Below are 16048 nucleotides of genomic sequence, written 5' to 3'. Positions count from 1 at the left end.
TGCTGATAGCATTTTCTCAGGAGCAATTCTTCCCTTGATGCCCTGGCAGTAATACCACTTGGCCTGTCTCCTAGCTGCCCCTCTCTCTCCTGCAGCAGTGGCCAAACCTTCAGCAACATAGAAATGTCATAGAAACCCAAGACAGACTTCAGCCTCCAAGTGAGCAATTCCTCCCACTCCCCTTCCCCCAGGAGCAATATTATTAGTTATAGCTTGGCTTCAAAGTATTACACTTAACATGCATATTTATTTTTTTTAAAGATTTTTTTTTAACATACCACATTGCACCAGCAAATGTTCAGGCTCTTGGAACAACTTTGGTCCAATGTATCTTCACTGAATGATTTGATTGTCATTCTGTGTTATTCTAGAATTTGATTATGTATATCACTTAATGGTAATTGAGTTAAATAGGAGACCATTAATAAAGAAAAGCTCAGGGCATGACATTAGATGAGAATCCATTCCAAAGCAGGCATTAGCTTGGAGAATTCTTCATGTGAGATGAATGTTGTGATCCGAGGTCTCACTGGTCCAAGGTTCTATGGTTTCACCCAAAGGTATTTTCCAGAAAATACCTCCCTCTCTTGGTTTGGAATCTTGCATTGACAAATACTTGGCTACAAAAAAACCTGTTATTATTCACACTATAAATCATTAGGCACTGCCCCTTGACATGTGGCCAGATGGAAAGGGGGGAGGGGCAGGTAATGATATCCACTGAGTTGGTGGCATTACAAGTGCCAGAGTCTAGTGATTTCATGTATTCCTCTGGGCAGCAAATGACATCTTTCCAAATCATGAGAGTTCCGCTTGAGCTTAGTGCCTTTCAGTGGGTTCCCAAATATCCTTAATGGTGTGGGAGAAGTTCTAAGGAAGCACAATCCCTTCAGGACTCTTGCATCTTATGAGCCAATGAGGTGAACTAACTCTATTCAGAAAGATTATAAACTAGGAATTGCAAATCTTAACTACCGTGAGTTAATACCAATTAATAAGGAAAAATGATTGATAAACTCGTAGGTGCCAGCATTTCATTCTGGAGCCAGGAAGGGTAATTTCTGTAAAGAGTCAATTAGAAAAACAAAAACAAACTAATAACCCAGCAAGGGAAGGTAATTAGCCTCTTTAGTCAGCCAGTCTTTTCAGCACCTATATCTCTGTCCTAGGTGTCCTGCATTGAGGAAATAGACTTTTAAAAGGTTCTAGTATTGAAAGAAAGAGAAATAACTTAGAATCACTGGTTTCTGAAGAAGAAAGCAGGCACAAGTAGATGCAACAGTGGGTGCCTTAGGCAGCATGAAGGTGCTTAAGGGCCCAAGGGATTGGAGAGCAAGATCAAGAAGACATAGAAGAAGGTTAAAGAAAAGAGAGGTTGGGGTGGAGGGGGAGATGACCAAAGATGAGTTTTCTCTTCTGCCATTTTGCTTTGGGCTGGTCCTGCTTAAGGTCATGAGACAATAAAGGTGAGAGTACAAAACAAGAAGAGTCTAAAAACAAACTCCACTTGTATTTTTGTCTACAGTACTATCTGGCTATCCTGGATCATGCTTCAAACCAAGACTCTTCTTGTCACTCTTTTCCTTAAGTAGAACATCAGATTAATTGCTTACATCCTCTCTTTGTAGTGTCCCTATTCCAGAGCAGTGAATACTCTGATGACCTACTTAAAGTGGTGAGGAGAAGTCTCTTAGCACAAGGAGAACACTAATTTTACAATTGATATCTAGAGAACTATTTTAAGAGTTTAGACTTTCAAAATGAGATGATATAATGAACTTTGATGCAATCATATTTCAGCTGTTCTTTCATGTGGCCCAAGCTTCCTCAATAATGTGTTAGGGGGGCAGCTAGGTGGCACAGTGGATAGAGCACCGGCCCTGGATTCAGGAGAACATGAGTTCAAATCTGGCCTCAGACCCTTGACACGTACTAGCTGTGTGACCCTGGGCAAGTCACTTAACCCCAATTGCCTCACCAAAAAAATAAATAAATAATGGGTTAGACCAATTGTGAAGAAAATTCTTTGTCAGGTGTAAGGTACTATATAAATGTTACCTATTATTGTTGTTGCAATAATCAATCTCATGGGTTTATTGTAAGGATATTTCTCTTTAAAGTACCATATAAATGTAGTTTACTATTAAAATGATGAGCAGGATGCTATCAGAAAAACCTAGAAAGACTTGCATGCGCTAATGCAAAGTGAAATGTAATGTATACAAAATAACAGCAATATTGTAAGACGATCTGCTGTGAATGACAGTTATTTTCAGCAGTACAATGATCCAAGACAACTATGAAGGACTCATAAAAAATGCAATCCATCTACAGAGAAAGAACTGATGAAATCTGAATACAGATTGAAACATAATTTTTTTTTGTTAGTTCCCTTTTCTAAAGTTTTTTTTGTCTGTTTTCTTTCACAACCTGACTAATGTGGAAATGTTTTGGATGACTACACATAGATACTTATATTGAATTTCTTGAGTTCTTAAGGGGGGTTTGGGGAGGGAGAAAATTTGGAACACAAAGTTTTAAAGATCGATGTTAAAATTTTTTTACATGTAATTTTGGAAAAATAAAATTCTAAATAAATAAATTTTAAAAAAGTAATGGGTTAGACCATGGCTTCAGCTCACTCATGACCCCTTTTTGCCCTAGAAATTTTTACATGACCCTGGGTATATAGGTATAGAAAATTGACATACATAACCTTTTACCATTGCCAAATTTTTTGTGACCCCCCTCCACATTCAGTCACATGACCCCATATAGGTTTGTGACCCACAGTTTAAGAAGCTAGGGGTGAGACCAGGTTCAATATCATTACTTCTTGCTTGAGACCTCTCAACCCATCCTTCCTCCAATGGAAAATGCCAAGCTATTTCATTATCAATTGCATGACATCACAGGTTGGTGAACATGGATAGTTTCCTTAAAATAGAAAACATTGTTATATGGAGAAGCATTAAACTACAGATAACATATCTCACCTCCATCACCCTCACATTAAGCCATGCCCCTACCAGACTGGGAAGTCTGATCTCATCCTACTCTCAGGCAATAGAAGAAACATGCCTCTTCATGCACTGTTCTCCCTTCTTACACTGTGAGAGAAAGACTAGCTCCCACACTCATGGCAGACCGTCATCTATATTGCTGTCAATTCTTATGGCATGGTCTTCATGCATGACTCAGCAGGTCATGGGGAAACCTTGGCTGCCTATTATGGCTGCCTCCATACCAAGCTTGGCTCATTCCTGGACTGTCTATTTTTCCAGACTTATATCAAGAGCCTGGATCTGAATTTGGTTGGCTGCTGCTGGTAAATGCTTTATTGTCTATGAAATAAATTGCAGTGATTGAGAGGGTCAGGAGACAAATCCTGGAAAGCCATTCACATTCCATTCTTGATGGCTGCTTTTTCTCCCTTCTCCTTGTTCCATCCTCCCATCCTTGCTTTTCAAGTTTGGAGTCTCTTTATTCCATGGGATCTACCCCCATTTCTGCTTCATATTAGCAGTGCTATTGGACAAATGGCTTCACTCTTTGGGCCTCAAAAGTGAACATTTATAAATTGATCATCTAGGCCACTCCCCCATCTAAATCTATGACCTTGTAAAGACTTTCTGTTAGAAAAAATCTAGTTGCTTCACAAAGCTAGTGCCTTTTAGAAAACAGCCTAAGGTAATCTTTTGTGTGATGACTAACTTTCACAATAGCTGAACAATAGGGAAAGCATCCTTGAGGCATTAAAGTGCCTTGGGGTTATAGAAGGCTAGGTTATCTCAGACAAAGATGGTGATGATAGATTATGTCTGTTATCTGAGTACCAAATGTGGTAAAAGTTATTTGTGGTAAAGATTAATATTCCTGTTTTTAGCTAACTCATTTGGGAGGTGCCACACCTGGCCCACCCTGAGGTTATGTATGCTACTGAGCTCAGAAAGTCAGCTTTTGAAGGACCTCCCCTTTTGGGGGAGGAGAGATTGAATGCTCCCTGAAGGGAGGCAGGCTGCTTCCAGGAACACTAGTCGAAGAAAGGAACTCAGCCTTTTTTCCTACTGGGCCTTTGCGCTGGCGGCACATGTTTGTGCTCTTGGTGTGGCTATTGTGGTCTGGGTGGAGCGAGAGCAACCTTAGACTGGGGGGCTGTTCAGGTGTTTGGTGAGTTTAATTATAGAAAACCTTAATAGGCTAAGTTTAGAGTTAAGAGCATTTCTCTGTATTTCTATTTTCCTATTTCCTTATCTTTGATTTTTATTAGTTTCACCTTTGTTGTTTAATTAATTCTCAAGTAATAAAAGCCGATCCTTTTGTGAACTAAAGCTTAGAGGCTCCTTTCTTATTGGCCTGGGAGAAATATCTAAAAAAGGCAGTTCAGAGGGGAGGTTAAACCTAAAAGGGTCCCTCATATTTCTGGGACCCCAACATTAAGGCGAGTCACCCAAATAACGCTCTGTATATCAAATTTTGGCCCTCATACAACCCAGAAAAGTTGAGAGATGGTCATCACTAGAAATTTACCCATAATGTAATAAATGCCTTTAGGGCACAGAAACTCTGAGCTTTAGAGGGGTCATGGAGGAAGTTCCCATAAAGAACAAATTCATAAACTTTGTGAAGATCTTTTAAGAGAAAGATGTATTATTGTTGCCTTTTGTCATTTCTGGTGTTCATGTGAAAGGCCATCAGAATATAATATTTATAGACTAGGTTGTATGCAAAAGGGCTAGACTTTCTGTTTCATTCCTTCAAGAAAATAGATGTAATCTCTTGGGAGATAGTTTAAATTCCCATAGTCCTTTATATGATGTGATTGCTCTGGACTTCATGATCCATCATAATTTGGGTTTGGAGGTATCCCTTTTTCAGAAAAAAGTGAAGTTCCTTTACTTCTATAGGCAGAGGAGGAAAGGATGGTTCATGCTTAAAAAGGTTAGAGGACAATCTAAGTAGGGGACCTAGTATTGTGGCAAGAATGACCTCAGTGTATTTAAAAAGAGAAATCCTGGCTTTTAGGAATCTGGAATGCCAAAAATCTGGTTAAAAGAGTCAATATCAATTCTAGAAAACCCTGAAGATATTTTTTAAAAATCCTTTTTCTGTTCTAGGAAATGCATCCCAGACATTATTTAAGGCTTCATGGAACAAGAACTCTCATTTCAAAAGCGCTTGTTTTTGTTCAGTTGTAGCATTCTAAGTATGTGATGTGAGAAAAAAATTAAAAATCTGGAAAAGTGTGCAGCCATTTGGGTTTTTTACCTTTCAAATTACATCATAAACACTACATTCACATATTCCTTTCCTCATATGCAGATCAGTATGCTCAGTTGCTCCTCCTTTCCCCAATTTGGCCCAGAAGTCATTCCTAGGTACAGAAAAAAAAAATTCTACTCTCCCAAATGAGACATCTAATAGCATGGGATAATTGTCATGTAATATTTCCTGCAAAGAAAACAATGAGAGCTATCAAGACACAATGGAAAGAATATTGGACTACAACTGGAAAAATCTGGTTCATGGCCTGACTCTGACAATTGTTCATTTTCTGATCATAAACAAATCCTTTATCTGTAAAGTGGGAATAATTATCCATCATACTGTCCTACTCACTGGTGGTGATAAAGAAAGTATTCTGTAGATATAACAATTCCTCCTTAATAATTGATAATTTGTTGTTGATTTGAAGGAGGCACACTTGTAAGGGTTGAGAAATATTTGTTATGTCAACACAAACTGTATAGATGATTTTTTCTTTTTTCTTTTCTTTTTTTTTCCCTGACTATCCTCTCCCCTGCTCTGCACTCCCTTTTTTCACCCTTCCTTCCTTATCCTCCTCCCCCTCCCACTTTCCTGCAGGTTTAATAGATTACTCCTCCCAATTGGGTATGGATGCTATTCTCTCCATGAGCCCACTCTGATGAGATCAAGGTCCCTTCTTAAAGAAAGTATTCAATAAGTTTTGTTTTGTTTTGTTTTGCAGGGCAATGAGGGTTAAGTGACTTGCCCAGGGTCACACAGCTAGTTAAGTGTCAGGTGTCTGAGGCAGGATTTGAACTCAGGGAGTCCTGAATCCAGGGCAGGTGCTTTATCCACTGCGCCACCTAGCTGCCCTCCTCAATAAGTTTTAAATGCTTTATTGAAATGATTATGTTACTTGAAAGGACAGGATTTGGAATTCAAAGCCTCAAAGCCAGACTCTTATTTGCTACTTATGTTATCTTGATATTGAGTAAATCAAACCATCTCTGGACCTTTTGTTCCCTCCCCTGAAAAATGAGAGGATTGGACCAGAGCTGATCTAGGTTTATTTTTTTTTTTTAGCTCAAAAATCATCTGAACATATGGGAAAGTAAGATTATCATTATTGCTTTGACAAAACAATTGTTATCCATGACACTTGAGATATATCTTTTAAAGCTAGTACCTAGAGAGTCAGACCCATGCATTCTTGAGGCGGTCATCATCCCTTATTTAGAAAATGTCATGGGAGTCCTTATTAATCTGTTTTTCCTCACCGAATCACAGAATTTCTATATTTCTGAGTTGGAAAGGTCCTCAGTAGCCATGTAGGCCAACCCATACTCAAAAGAAAATCCCCCTATAACATTCCTGCCAAGTGATTTTATAAACTCTGCTGGATGAACACTTTTCCCCCCATTTTGGTACAATGTGGATTGTTAGGGGTCTTCTTTTGATTTCAAGCCTATATGTGTCTTTGCATCATCTTCCACTCATTGCCCATGATTCCACTCTCTTGAGTCAAGCATAACAAGCCTAATCACTCTCCCAGAGAATAGCCCTTCAAAAACTTGCAGGATGGCTATCATATCTTCCCCAAGTTTTCCTTTTTTTAAAAAAAATAATAAAGTATTTTATTTTTTCCATTACATGTAAAGATAGTTCTCAACTTTTGTTTATACAAGCTTTACAATTTCAGATTTTTCCTCCCTCCCTCCCCTCCCTCCCCCCCCTCCCTAGACAGCAGGTAATCTGATATAGGTTTTATATATATATATACACACATAATAACATTAAACATATTTCTGATTAGTCATGTTATAAGAGAAAAAATCAGAGCACTGATGAAAAACCTCAAAATAGAAAAAACAACCGCACCAAAAACAAAAGAATAGTATGGGTTCATTCAGCATCTATACTCCGCAGTTCTTTTTTTTTTTTTCCTAGGATTTGGAGATCCTTTTCTATCACAAGTTCCCTGGTGCTCTTCTGTACCATTGCATTGGTGAGAAGAATATAGTCCATCACAGTAGATCAACACTCAATGTTGATGATACTGTGTACAATGTTCATCTGGTTCTGCTCATCTCACTCATCATCAGCTCACGCAAGACCCTCCAGGTTTCTCTGAACTCCTCCTGCTCTCATTTCTTACAGCACAATAGTATCCCCCTCAACTTCCAATTACTTGCCAACCACGTAAAGAACAGCTATAAATATTTTTGTAACTGTGGGTCCCCTTTCCCCTTTCCATGATTTCTTTGGGAAAAAGACCCAAAAGTGGTATTGCTGGGTTAAAGGGTATGAACAGCTTTATCACCCTTTGGAGCATAATTCAAAATTGCTCTCCAGAATGGTTGGATTCAGTTCCACAGCTCCAACCAACAATGGATTAGGGTTCCAATTTCCCACAGCTTCTCCAACATTTATATTTTCCTTTTTTGTCATTTTAGCCAATCTAACAGGTGTCAGGTGGTACCTCAGAGTTGTTTTTATTTGCACTCTCTAATCATTAGAGATTAGAGCACTTTTTCATATGGGAATAGATAGCTTTGGTTTCTTTCATCAGAAAACTGCCTGTTCATATCCTTTGACCATTTCTCAATTGGGGGAATGACTTGGGTTCTTATAAATTTGATTTAGTTCCCTATATATTTTAGAGATGAGGCCTTTTATCAGAAGTACTGGCCTCAAAAATTGTTATCCCCAGCTTTCTGCCTCCCTTCTAATTCTGGATGCATTGCTTCTGTTTGTACAAACATTTTTTAATTTAATGTCATCAAAATCATCCACTTTGCATTTTATAATATACTCTATCTCTTGTTTGGTCATAAAATGTTTTCCTTTCCAAAGATCTGATAGGTACACTATTCCTTTCTCTCCTAATTTACCTATGGTATCACCTCTTATGTCTAAATCATGTATCCATTTTGACCTTATTTTAGTATAAGGTGTCAGATGTTGGTCTACGCCTAATTTCTGCCATATTGTCTTCCAGTTTTCCAGCAGTTTTTGTCAAATACTGAGTTCCTATCCCGGAAGCTGGAGTCTTGAGTTTATCAAACACTACATTACTAGTGTCATTTACTACTGGTATTTCCTGAGCCTAGCCTATTCCATTGATCTACCACGCTATTTTTTAGCCAGTACCAGATAGTTTTGATGACTGCCACTTTATAGAAAAGCTCAGGTTTGCTTACCACTAAACCACCATCCTGTGAATTTTTTTTTTCATTATTTCCTGGATATTCTTGATTTTTTGTTTTTCCAGGTGAATTTTGTTATTATTTTTCTAGCTCTAGTAAAATAAGTTTTATGGTAGTCTGATTGGTATCGCACTGGAATAAGCAAATTAATTTAGGCAGTATTGTCATTTTTACTATATTAGCTCTGCCTATCCATGAGCAATGGATATCTTTCCAATTATTTAGATCTGATTTGATTTGTGTGAAGAGTGTTTGGTAGTTGTGTACATAGAGTTCCTGGGTTTGTCTTGGCAAGTAGACTCCCAAGTATTTTGTATTATCTACTGTTACTTTAAACGGAATTTCTCTTTCTATCTCTTGCTGCTGGACTTTGTTGGTCATGTATAGAAATGTTGATGATTTATGTGGATTTATTTTATATCCTGCTACTTTGCTAAAGTTGTTAATTGTTTCAAGTAATTTTTGAGTTGATTCTCTAGGATTCCTTAAGTATCATCTTCATCATATCATCTTCAAAGAGTGATAGTTTTGTTTCTTCCTTGCTTATTCTAATTCCTTTAATTCCTTTCTCTTCTCTGATTGCTAAAGCTAACATTTCTAGTACAATATTAAATAATAGGGGTGATAATGGACATCCCTGTTTCAACCCTGATCTTATTGGGAAGGCCTCTAATTTATCCCCATTGCATATAATACTTGCTGATGGCTTTAGGTAGATACTGTTTATTATTTTAAGAAAGCCCCCCCTATTCCTAATCTCTCCAGTGTGTTTTATTAGGAATGGGTGTTGTATTTTGTCAAAGCTTTCTCTGCATCTATTGAGATAATCATATGATTTTGGTGGTTTTCTTATTGATGTGGTTGATTATGTTAATACTTTTCCTAATGTTGAACCACCCCTGCATTCCTGGTATAAATCCCACCTGGTCATAGTGTATTATCCTGGTGATCACTTGCTGTAATCTCCTTGCTAATATCTTATTTAAGATTTTAGCATCAATATTCATTAGGGAAATTGGTCTATAATTTTCTTTCTCTGTTTTTGCTTTGCCTGGCTTTGGTATCACCACCATATTTGTGTCATAAAATGAATTTGGTAGAACTCCTTCTTCACCTGTTTTTCCAAATAATTTGTATAATATTGGAATTAATTGTTCTTTAAATGTTTGGTAAAATTCACCCGTAAAACCCATCTGGCCCTGGGGATTTTTTCTTAGGGAGTTCATTAATGGCTTGTTCAATTTCTTTTTTCTAATATGGGTTGATTTAAGGACTTATTTCCTCTTCAGTTAACCTGGGCAGTTTGTATTTTTGTAGATATTCATCCCATTTCGTTTTAGATTGTCAAATTTATTGGCATACAGTTGGGCAAAAATAATTTCCTAATTATTGATTTAATTTCCACTTCATTGGTGGTAATATCCCCTTTTTAATTTTTGATACTGGTAATTTGGTCTCATTCTTTCTTTTTTTTTAATCAAATTAACCAATATTTTATCTATTTTATTGGTTGGTTTTCATAAAACCAGCTCTTAGTTTTTATTGATTAATTCCATAGTTTTTTGCTTTCAATCTTATTAATTTCTCCTTTGATTTTCGGGATCTCTAATTTAGTATCGAATTGGGGATTTCTAATTTGTTCTTTTCTAGCTTTTTAAGCTGCATGCCCAATATCATTAATCTCCTCGTTCTCTTTTTTATTCATGTAAGTGTTTAGAGCTATAAATTTTCCCCTAAACACTGCTTTGGCTGCATTCCATAGATTTTGGTATGTTGTCTCATTATTGTCATGCTCTTGGATATAGTTATTGATTGTTTCCATAATTTGTAGTTTGGCCCATTCATTCTTTAGAATGAAATTATTTTGTTTCCAATTGATTTTCATTCTACTTTTCCCTGGCTCTTTCTTACATTTAATTTTTATTGCATCATGATCTGAAAAGGATGCATTTACTATTTCTGCCTTTCTACATTTAACTATGATGTTTTTGTGCCCTAATACATGGTCAATTTTTGAAAATGTGCCATGTACTGCTGAGAAAAAGGTATATTCCTTTCTATCCCCATTCAATTTTCTCCAGACATCTGTCATGTCTAACTTTTCTAGTAATCTATTCACCTCTTTCACTTCTTTCTTATTTATTTTTCGGCTAGATTTATCTAATTCTGAGAGGGGGAGATTCAGATCCCCCACTAGTATAGTATTACTGTCTAATCCTCTTGTAACTCATTTAACTTTCTCCTCTAAGAACTTGGATGCTATGCCACTTGGAGCATACATATACAATATTGATATTACTTCATTATCTATAGTACCTTTAAGCAAGATGTAATTTCCTTCCTTATCTCTTTTAATGAGATCTATTATTGCCTGCACTTTGTCTGAGATAAGGTTTGCTACTCCTGCTTTTTTTACTTTAGCTGAAGCATAATATATTCTGCTCCAGCCTTTTATCTTTACTCTGTGTGTATCTCTCTGATTCAAATGTGTTTCTTGTAAACAGCATATTGTAGGATTCTGGTTTTAATCCACTCTGCAATTCGCTTTCCGTTTTATAGCAGAGTTCATCCCTTTTACATTCACAGTTATTATTTACTGACTGTCTATTCCCCTCCATTCTATTTACCCCCTTTGTACTTTTTCCCCCCTTCTTTCACCCTATTCCTCCACACCAACATTTTACTTCTACCCCTGCCTCTCCAAATCTGCCCTCTGTTTTATCACCCCCTCTCTTTTCTTTACCCTTTTCCTCCCTTGCTTTTGTCCTTCCTTCTATCAGTACCCCCCTTTCCCTTCCCTTTTGCTTCCCTAAAAGAATGAGTTGTTTCTTTATCCCAATGAACGTATATGTTATTCCCTTCTTTGAGTCAAAATCTAATGAGAATAGGTTGAAACAATGTTCCCCCCTCCTTTCCTTCCCTCTATTGTATTAGGTTTTTTTCCCACCTCTTCATATGATATAATTTCATCCCATTCCACCTCCCACTTTCTCTCCTCCCCCATAGACTCCCTTTTTAACCCCTTAATTCTTTTGTATCATCACATCAAAGACAATTTATATTTCATACCCTCTTGTAAAGTCCTTCTCTCTGCCCAAATACATTTACAGTTCTTAAGAGTTATGTGTATTATCTTCCCAGGTAGGTATATAAACAGTTTAACTCCTAATAGGGTAACCTTTTTTATTTTCCCTCTGTTTACCCTTTTTAAACTTCTCTTGGGTCTTGTATGTTGAGATCGAATTTCTATTAAGTTCTGGTCTTTTCCACCAGGAAAGATTGAAAGTCCCCAATGTCATTAAATGTCCATCTTTTGCCCTGAAAGAAAATGCACATTTTTGCTGGGTAATAGATTCTTGGCTGCAATCCAAGCTCCTTTGTCTTCCGGAATATCATTTTCCAAGCCTTGCGGGTCCTTTAATGTTGAAGCTGCCAGGTCTGAGCAATCCTGACTGTGGCTCCATGATATTTAAATTGCTTCTATTCTGGCTGCTTGGAGTATTTTCTCCTTTCACCTGATAATTCTGGAATTTGGCTACAATATTACTTGGAGTTTTCCTTTGGGGTCTCTTTCAGGAGGTGATTGGTGGATTCTTTCAATGATGATTTATCCTCTGATTCTATGAACTAAGGCAGTTCTCCTTAATAATTTCCTGGAATATGTATCTAGATTCTTTTTCTGGTCATGGCTTTTAGGCAGTCCAAATGATTCTCAAATTGTCTCTCCTCGATCTGTTTTCCAGATCAGTTGTCTTTCCAATGGGGTATTTCACATTTTCTTCTATTTTTTCATTCTTTTGATTCTACTTGACTGATTCCTGGTGTCTCATGGATTCCTTATCTTCTAAGTGTCCAATTTTAATTTTTAAGGCATTGTTTTCTTCAGTAAGATTATGCACCTTTTTTTCTATTTGGCCAACTGAATTTTTAAGTCAGTGTTTTTCTTCAATGAGATTATGCAACTTTTTTTCCATTTGCCAACTGAATTTTTAAGGCATTGTTTTCTTCAGTGAAATTATGCACTTTTTTTCCATTTGGCCAGATGAATTTTTTGTTTTTTTTTGTTTTTTTTTTTGTTTTTAGTGAGGCAATTGGGGTTAAGTGACTTGCCCAGGGTCACACAGCTAGTAAGTGTTAAGTGTCTGAGGCCGGATTTGAACCCAGGTACTCCTGACTCCAGGGCCGGTGCTCTATCCACTGCGCCACCTAGCTGCCCCCAGATGAATTTTTTAAGGAATTGTTTTCTGCAGTCAATCTTTGTGCTTCCTTTTCCAAGCTGCTGATTCTTTTTTCATAGTTTTCTTGTTTTGCTTTCATTTCTCTCCCCATTTTTTCTTCTACCTCTCTCAATTGATTTTTAAAATCCTTTTTGAGCTCTTCCAGGAAGGCTTTTTGTTCTTGAGACCAATTCACCTTCCCTCATGAGGCTTCACATGTAGGCAATTTGAGGGTATTGTCCTCATCTGAGTTTGTGTTGGCTTCTTCCCTATTGATACAGAAGCTCTCAATGGAGAGGGTTCTTTTTTGCTTCTTACTCATTATTGCAGCTTATTTATTTATTTTTAAGTTGAGTTGAGGTCTGCTGTGGGGGCACCAGGGTCCCTGTTTTGGGGTTCTTGTGCAGGGTATAGGTGCTGTGTGACCGGCTTTTTACTCTGAGGCCTTTATAGGGTGTGCAGTTCGTCCCCCTGCACTTCCTGTCTGCGTGCGCTCAGCCAGACGCCCCATCCCAGTGCGTAATCCCGCCTGACCTGTTTGTGGCCCTCCCAGCCGGTGCAGGTTGGTTTTTCCACTGTCCTTCTTGGCCACCAGATTTTTGAGCCAGGTTCCAGGGGCCTCAGTTGTTCAGCTGTGGCCCGCAGCTCTGCTGACTTGCCCTGACCTCCAGCGCCGGGCTTCCCTTTTGCCGGAGTCAGACCGACCTTTTCCTGAAATCTTCTAAATTATCTCTCGTTGGAAGACTGTGTCTCCCTGTCTCTTTGCAGGTTCTGTAGTTTCAGAATCCGTCCAGAGGCTTGATTTAATGTTCTTTTTGAGGGAACAGAAGGAGAGCTCATGCAGCTTGCTGCTTCCTCTCCGCCATCTTGGCTCCGCCCCCCCCCCCCTAAGTTTTCCCTTCTTTATGCTAAACATCGATAGCTACTTAAAACAGTTCTCATGTCATAGACATGAAAGACTCCTCTGGATATTGGATTGTTTATACCTTAAACAAGTTTTTTATATATACATTTTTTTAGAATATATAAGGTTGATATTAGCACCACAGGTGGTAAAGTGAAGAAACTTATGACATAGTTCAAATGCCCTCAAGGATTTTACAATATAGTGTGGAAGAGAAAACAAACACCTATGAAAAAGTTAAATAAAAGTAGTTTGCTATTAATACCAAAATCGTATATGAGCATATGAGTGATAGAGGAAAGGCAAGATTCAAGTAGAATTTTGAAGGTAAATTCAATAGCATGTGATAACTGAAGACAGAAGATAAAGGAAGGAAAGGAGTTGTGAATGTAGCTGAAGCCTGCACCTGAGTGACAGAGAATGTTGGTGTTGTTGGCAGAAACAAGTGTCTTCTGCCACTATTTCTTCCTTCACCTATTTCATACGAAGAGATGGCCCTACTCCTTGCCTCTACAGGAATAGGATCCCATCCCATCCCATTTTTTTTGAGCAGATCATTCCTTCCATTATTTCTGTTCTCACTTATCTGTCTACTGGCTGCTTCCGAACAATCTACACCAATGTCTCTCCCATCCTCAAAGGAAAAAAAAAAACTCTTTTGATCCATCCCATTTTTGCTATTTATCATTCTATATACCTGCTCTTTTGTGTGTAAATTCCTTGAGAAGGCCAGGTATAGTAGATATCTCTACTTCCCTCTCTCCCACTCTCTTCTTAAACCTCTACAGTTTAGCTCCAAATCTTATCATTCAACTGAAATGACTCTCTCCAAAGTTACCAATGAGCTCTTAATTGCTAAACCTAATTGCCTTTTCTCCATTCTCTTTCTTCTTGGTCTTTCTGCAGCTTTTGACACTCCATCAGCCTCTTTTCCTTGATATTTTCTTCTCTCCAGATCTCTGGGACACTTCTCTATGTTCTTCTCCTATGTGTCTGACAGCTTCATAGATTTCTTTGCTGGATCTTTGTCCAGATCATGCCCACTAATGGTGGAGGTCCTCAAAGATTGTGTCCAAGTTTCTCTTCTTTTCTCCTTCTATACTATTTTACTTGGTGAACTCATTGACTCCCACAGATTCAATTATAATCTCCATTATGATACCGATCAAATTCATTCATTCAAACCTAAACTCTCTCCTGACCTCAAGTCTCCCACCTGCTATGATATCCCATAGAAATGTTAAACCCAACATATCTGAAACTCAATTAATTACCATTCCCACAAACCTGCTATGCTCTTCTGAGCTTTCCTATTGTTTTCCCATTTCTTTTAAATAATATTTGTATTTATTTCATCCTTCTAGTCACCCAGGTTTGCAACCTATGTACCATACTCAACTCCTCATTTTTTTAACCTCTATATACAATCCATTGCTAATTCTTGTCAATTTTACCTTCATAACATCCTGTGAGATTTAAAATTGGATATAAGAGCATTAAACTCCCCCCTTAACTTTTCTCTTGTATATCTCCCAGACCAGACTAAGAAAAAGAAGCCTCTGAGCTTTAATCAGTGAGGGATTAGCTTTTATTGTTTAGACAACAAACAGGTGATACCAATTAGGGAAATAGGAAAGTAGAAATACAAATGAATAATCTTAGATCTAAGCTTAGTCTATATTCTTTTATAAAACTCACTGAATCCCAAAATTGCCTGCCAGGCTGAGAACCAGAGTTGATCACCAAAAGCGTGCGCTGTCACTGCTAAACTGAGAAGCCAGAGCTTGCGAGACAGAGACAACTTCTGTTCTACCCTCCATTTTAAGTTGGTGTTCCAGAAGTACGGCATGCTTGGCCACATTTTCCGGGCAGCAGCAGGCCCACTGCCTTTCGTCGAGGTCTCCTCCCCAAAAGGGCGGTCCTTCAAAAGTCGCTTCAGTAGCATGGCTCAACTCTCAAATGATTACGCTAAAACTTCTGTTTTTTTTTTTTTTACCACAATCCCTTCTCTGATATTGCCATGACTCTGCTGCAGACCATCATCACTTCACAGCTAAACTTTTGCAATAGCCTGCTAGTTAATCTTCCTCAAGTCTCTCCCCACTACAGACCATCTTCCACCAAGCTGGTAATTTGATCTTTCTAAAGTGCATATCTAACTATGTTATTCCCTATTCAATAAACTCAAGTGACTCACTATCACCACCAGTATATAATATAAAACTTTCAGTTTGGTATTCAAAGCCCTTATTCACCCTCTTCCTACCTTCCTATTCTTCTTACACCTTACTCTCTTCCCCTCCACGATCATGGTTATGTATAGTACTCTTTGATCCAGTCACATTTACCTCTTTGCTTCTTCTTGTACCTGACACTCCATCTTTCAAATCCAATTTTCACTGACTGTCTACTATACCTAAAATATTCTCCTTCCTCAACTCTGCTTCCTGACTTTCTTCAAGTTCCAGCCAAAA

The sequence above is a fragment of the Dromiciops gliroides genome, chromosome 3, assembly GCF_019393635.1.
Source record: "Dromiciops gliroides isolate mDroGli1 chromosome 3, mDroGli1.pri, whole genome shotgun sequence".
In the NCBI taxonomy this organism is placed as follows: Eukaryota; Metazoa; Chordata; class Mammalia; order Microbiotheria; family Microbiotheriidae; genus Dromiciops; species Dromiciops gliroides.
Note: the sequence above shows the minus strand (reverse complement) of the source record.